Below are 6,840 nucleotides of genomic sequence, written 5' to 3' on the forward strand. Positions count from 1 at the left end.
TGAAACAAGCCTTAGAACTGTATGGGAAGGTCATCAGAGTTTAGAATAAGTCTGAGAATAATTGGGGGAGGGGGGTATTTTTTTTGTTATACTGCTAAATACACCAAATACTTTCAGGCCAAAAAAACATTACTACTTTCCTTCTTAAAGGGAAATATTAGGTTCTTCAAGTATCTAGACGGGTCATATTAGTACTAAACAGTATCACCGTCCCTCACATCCACAAACGACACACACACACACACATATATATATATTTATATATATATATATATATACACACATATACACACACACACACAGTCGTATATATAAAAGACATCAAAAATTGCAGCGCACTCCGCACACAGCATAAGGGTATGTGAATACCTTACAGGGCAATACTAGTGTAAAAACACCTAACATGCTATATAATATAATATAATATAGAGGTACTTAGTTATACAAATTTGATCAAATAGTATGGAAGCCCACCTGCCACGACAAGGTGACCTTATTTAGATGGGAACCTACACTAAACAGACATAACTCTCTCAGACCTGGAACAGGTCTACAGTGCGAACAAAGGGTGAGTAGGGTCCAGAGCACACTCTACTTCAAACTAGCCTAAGGCAGATGGGGGAACTGGAGAATATATATACTATATCAATTGGATAAACCTGTGCAATTGGATGGGAGTGCTAGTCAAACCGTGGATTTTTGATGTTTTTACATATTGCTTCGCAGTGAGCACCTGTTCATACTGGGATGTGCAGTCTTAACCATTTTAGTTGTGTATTACATAGTGAGGGGTGGCTACCTCCACGGTTTGACCAGCACTCCCATCCAATTGCACAGGTTTATCCAATTGATATAGAATATATATTCTCCACTTCCCCCATCTGCCTTAGGCTAGTTTGAAGTAGAGTGTGCTCTGGACCCTACTCACCCGGTGTTCACACTGTAGACCTGTTCCAGGTCCAAGAGAGGTAGTTTGCCCTGTGTTCACACTGTAGACCTGTCTAGGTCCAAGAGAGTTATGTCTGTTTAGTGTAGGTTCCCATCTAAATGAGGTCGCCTTGTCATGGCAGGTGGGCTTCCATAGTATTTGATCAAATTTGTATAACTAAGTACCTCTCTGTTATATAGTATGTTAGGTGTTTTTACACTAGTATTGCCCTGTAGGGTTTTCACATGCCCTTGTGCTATGCGTGGAGTGCCCTGCAATTTTTGATGTTTTTACATATTGCTTCGCAGTGAGCACCTGTTCACACTGGGATGTGCAGTCTTAACCATTTTTATTGTGTGTGTGTGTGTGTGTGTGTGTGTGTGTATGTGTATATATATATATATATATATATATGTATATATATATATATCTCAATCATAGTCACAGGTCTCATACACTGCTTATTTATTAGTGAAGTGTATTAGACTATTGATAAAAGACTGAACAAGCCCTGCAGTAGTACATAGTCAGACATCCAATATGGCAGTAATACATCCATCAATGTGGAGGTCTGTAGTCCTGAGGTTTGTGAGAGAGAGTACTTCATGTTATATACTAATGACTGCTGTCACTTACCTGTAACCTAAGGTGCTCATTCATAATTTACAACCATTATCCATTCCCAGCCCAGGGGTATGCAGTGAAATCAGCAGCAGTGCTAGGAAAGATAGGGTTGGTTGCCTCCTTTTAATTTAAAAAAAAAAAAAAAAAAAAGTATGCCACTAAGGGTAGGTAACATCTCATGTTTACTATGGTGCTCATGCAACAGTTAAAAATAAATGGATACAAGCAGATGCCATGGAAAGAGACATAAACTTTAAGGATAACAATAAAAAAAATAAACCTGTATGTTTTTGCAAGACAGGAAAGCATTGACTGAGATGTTTTCCTATCCAGAAAAAATAATGTAGGACTGGGCGATTTATCTAATTAATTTGATTACTTCACCATCTGGGAACTTCACCATTCAGTTTTTTTAACAAAATTGTAAAATCAATTGAATTAGCATAAGCCCCGCCTACCATGCCCTGTGGCAGTGTTGTGCTGCTGATGTCTGCCAGGTTCAAGGTGCAGCTGTTGTTCCACCCTGTACAACAGTGTCTGTGTGTTTTTTTTGTTTTTATTTTATTAAATATATCTCCTGAACGGACCTTACCAATGGTGCAACCATTGTGGGGTCTAGTGAGCCGCGAAGGTGCGCCTGCTGGTGACCCTATCCCCTTGTCAACAATGCAATAAGCAGAGAGCAGGAGGATAAGAAAAAAAAAAGGAGTTTAAAAATCAGAAATTGCTCATAAGCTTAAGAACACCTAGATTTCTCATTTTAGCCAAAATTGCCAAGCGCTACCTCAATGATAATAAAAACATATGAGTCTGTCTTTTTTTTGGGGGGGGAGGACAGAAAAACATGACATTCCAGTCAAAGATGTACTGTATACTTGTTTCTTATAATTTAAGACTATCTTAACATGGATACCCTTTCCATTTTTTTTTTTTTATTATTATTTTTTTTTTTTTTAATATCCCAACAGAGCTACTATTCACTAAACACTTCCAACCCTCAGCCGAGACTGGGCCGAATCATGTGTCCAGGGCTCAGAGCGCAGAATTTCATGCAACGATGACCAGCTGAAAGGCACATCAAATTGGGGACATTCCCCTACAATTCACTTGGGGATATCAGTGAACAAACTGTATCCAGAGAAAACAATAAGTCACAATTTTCCTAGAACTTTATCTCATTGATAAAACATTGAAGACTTCCACCTGATTTTCACATGACGCTGCCGGTGATTGTAATTACAGGCAATTATCACTATTAGAGGTGTGAATCCTCGCACTGTCACACATTATCAGGGGGTCCCTGTATGAAGAGATGAGGGAGCAGAACACACAGACTACGTTAAAGGGGTATTCCCACAATAACTATCAGATTTAATATAAAACTAAGTAAGGGCTCGTTCACATCTGCGCTCCGCTTTCAGGTTTCCGTTTCCTGTCCGAAACTGATCAGGAGACAGAAACCTGCAGGCATTTTTCAAACCCATTCAAATGAATGGTTTGAAATTGTCCGGCCGTGAGCACCCGTGAGCGTTTTGTGCTCTCCGCGGCGAAACAGTTTTTTTTTGTATTAATTGGACACAAAGTCAGACACGCAGGACTTTGTGTCCGGTTAAAAAACCGGTTTCGCCGCGGAGAGCACAAAAAACTCACCGGCGCTCACGGCCGGACACAGTCTGACAGGTCTCCGTTTTCTGCCTTCAGAAGACGGAAACCTGAGAATGGAGAACGAACGCATGTGTGAAGCCAGCGTCACAAAAAAAAAAAAAAAAAAGAGCTAAGGTGAGTATGTCACTAGAAAAAGAAAAGTAGTGTCATTTATGGAGCACATAAGAGACAGGTGAAGTCGCAGGAACCGTGCAGATGCTTTATCTGAATGGTTGTTCAAGTTTTTAAAAAAACATTGTATGGGAAAACTTCTTTAGGCTGGAGTCCCACATGGCATAAATTCCACAGTTTGCCTGTGGATGAAACAAGCTGCGGTTTTGGAAATCGTAGCATGTCAATTTTACATACGGAATTGCCAGCGGTTATTCTATAAGTAAAATTGAAGCAGAAAGTCTGCAGTCTTCTGTGAGAAGCACTGTGGGAAGAGACACGTTGCGTTGCTGCTATGACTTTTCTAGCAGCCCTTTTTTGCTGCAGACAACAAGCACGCAGCACTTGTTCTGTCGGTAGATCACAACTTTAATACCAGCTGAAATAGTACTGTTGGCGGTACATCTTCCTGTGTAAACATGGCATGTGTTTCCAGATGCAAACATACAGTGTGGATGCATATACTGTAGTTCCAAGCTGCACCTGTAAATCTTATTCTGTATGTAAACTGTACGGGTGCAATTGTATAGACAATACCTTGTGCCATATACACTCTATTGGGCTGTGAGACTGTAAACTGGCACTGATTAGTGCATGTTGTGGGCATGATATCAGCATGTATAAAAGTGTCACACCATTTTAGGTCACCCTACATTCTAAGAAATCTTGCATAGTAGCAGATAATCCCACTCTCACCAGTATACAGCTGAGACCTGTAATGGCAGTAGCCACACTGTATACAAACAGAGCAGCAGAGGTGATGAAATTCCTACCCAGAGGATGACAGAAAATACAAGTGCTTTTATATTTTCTACATTTCTTTTGCTGGTTTCATTCAAATTCCTGACCTGGACAAACATGTTAAAGGGAACTTGTCACCATGAAAATGCAGTCTAATCTGAAAGCAGCATGTTATAGAGCAGGTGGAGCCGAGCAGAGTGATATGTAGTTACAATATAACTTGTCATATATGCAGCTGTTTTTTGTGTGCTTAGAAACAGGTATTGAGTCATGTAGGCGGTGCTGTCAGGGATTAACAGCCCTCCCTGTGTGAGTGTACATACAGAGATAGCTGTCAATAACTTATGAGACCGCCTACATGACTCAATAACTGTTTCGAAGCATAGAAAAAAAATATATATATATAAATGAATGAATAAATGACAGGTTATACTGAATCTTCTCCCATAACATTACATATTTCTCTGCTCTATAACATCCTACCTACAGATTATACTGCATTTTCACAGTGACATGTTCACTTTGAGGCCCCTTTAGGTGTGTGTATAATTCATGCAAACATGCGATAAGTGAGCATCTAAGTGAACCATTAACATGCAGACCCTTTTATAGGAGTAGGTTATCATATACAATCATGGCCGTATTGGCACCCCTGAAATTTTTCCAGAAAATTATTGCAAATGTTTCGTTATACACATGGTTATTTCTTTTGTGTGTGTGTGTGTGTGTTGCAACAAAACAAAAAACTGAGGGGGGAGAAAAAAAAGCCATAATATCATTTTACACAAAACTTCATAAGGGTATGTTCCTGCGGCGGAAAATGGATTCCGTGTGTGAACATATCGTGCGGCTAGCCGCAAGGGAATGCCAATGTAGTGCACCGGCATCCAGCCACAGCATTTCGCTCCGGATTAGGACCAAATGAATGGGCCTAATCGGGAGGGAGCTCACGCAGTGGATGCCGCGGCTGAGTCAGCCACGGAATCCACAGCAAGATAGCCGTTTTGGCAGGTGGATTTGATGCGGATTCCACGTCAAAATCTGCTGCCAAAAAATCTCCGCATGAGCTAGCCCTAAATGGGCCAGTCAAAATTACAGCCAGCCTCAACTTAATATTTGGTTGCCCACTATTTGAAAAAAATAAATAAAATAACTGAAATCAATTTTTTCTTATAACCATCAACAAGCCTCTTAACCTCTCAACTGGAACTTTGGACCACTCTTAAGTCTCGTTCACAACTGCGTTCGGTATTCCATTCGGGAATTGGGGAATACTGAACGCATTAAAAAGCAGTTAGTAGAGAAACCACTTGGACCCCATAGACTATAATGTTTTCCATGCGGTGTTCACAGGAATCATGCGGAGAAAAAGTGCTGCTTGAGGTATTTTTCTCTCCATATGATTCGTGCAGAAAACACAGACGGTTTCATTACTTACCACTTTTTAATGTGTTTGGTATTCCGTTCAGGGTCCCAAAGCGCACTCCCCGAATGGAATACCGAACGCAGATATGAACTGCGCCTTAGTCTCATGTTTGGAGGGTGTCTTCCTCCAACTGCAATTTTAAGATCTCTCGACAGGTGTTCAATGGGATTTAGATCCAGACTCATTGCTGGCCACTTTAGAACTCTTCAATACTTTGTTTCTATCCATTTCTCAGTGCCTTTTCAAGTATGTTTGTGGCCATTGTCCTGCTGGACCCATGACCTAGGACGAAAACTCAGCTTTCTGACACTGGGCCCTAAATTGCGACATAAATCCTTTGGTAATCTTGAGATTTCATGATGCCTTGCACACAGCCAAGGCACTCAGTGCCAGAGGCAGCCAAACAACCACACAACATCTTTGAACCTCCACCATATGTGACTGTTGATACTGTGTTCTTCTCTCTGTAGGCCTCATTTCATTTTCGGTAAACAGTAGAAACATGTGCTTTACCAAAAGCTCCATCTTGGTCTCATCTGTTCATAAGACATTTTCCCAGGAAGATTCTGGCTTACTCACGTACATTTTGGTAAACTGCAGTCTAGCCTTTTATATCTCTGTGTCAGCAGTGGGGTCCTCCTGGGTCTCTTCATTTCATTGAAATGTCAACAGATAGTTGGTGCTGACACCGATGCACCCAGAGCCAGTAGGACAGCTTGAATCTCTTTGGAACTTGATTGGGGCTGCATATCCACCATCCGGACTATCCTCAGTTGCAACCTTTCATGTACAGGGCGATTAGATACAGTGCCATGGATTGTAAACTTTTTGATTATGTTTCACACAGTGGGCAAAGAAACATCAAGATCTCTGGAGATTTGTAACCTTGAGATTGTTGAAAACAAAAATTGTCAAGTCCTCAGACAGTTCTCTTCTCTTTTAGTTAGTGCTTAGTGTGGAACACACAGATACACAATACAAACATTGAGTCAACTTCTCTTCTATTTCTCTGGGATTAGGTGAGATTTTTATATTGCTCACACCTGTTATTTGCCACAGGTGAGTTTGAAGGAGCATTACATGCTTGAAATGAATATTTACCCACAATTTTGAAAAGGTGCCAACATCCACATATACTTACATTTTTTTTTCAGTTTTTTTGTGTTGTTCCAAAACAGGCAAATACTTTATTTTAGGGAAAAATTTCAGGGGTACCAACACTTACAGCCATTCTATGATTATATGTTCTCTTCATTCAAGAGCTTAGAGGAGTTGTCCAAACACACTATGTGGCACATTTATTAAA

The sequence above is a fragment of the Leptodactylus fuscus genome, chromosome 6 (genome assembly GCF_031893055.1).
Source record: "Leptodactylus fuscus isolate aLepFus1 chromosome 6, aLepFus1.hap2, whole genome shotgun sequence".
Lineage (NCBI taxonomy): Eukaryota > Metazoa > Chordata > Amphibia > Anura > Leptodactylidae > Leptodactylus > Leptodactylus fuscus.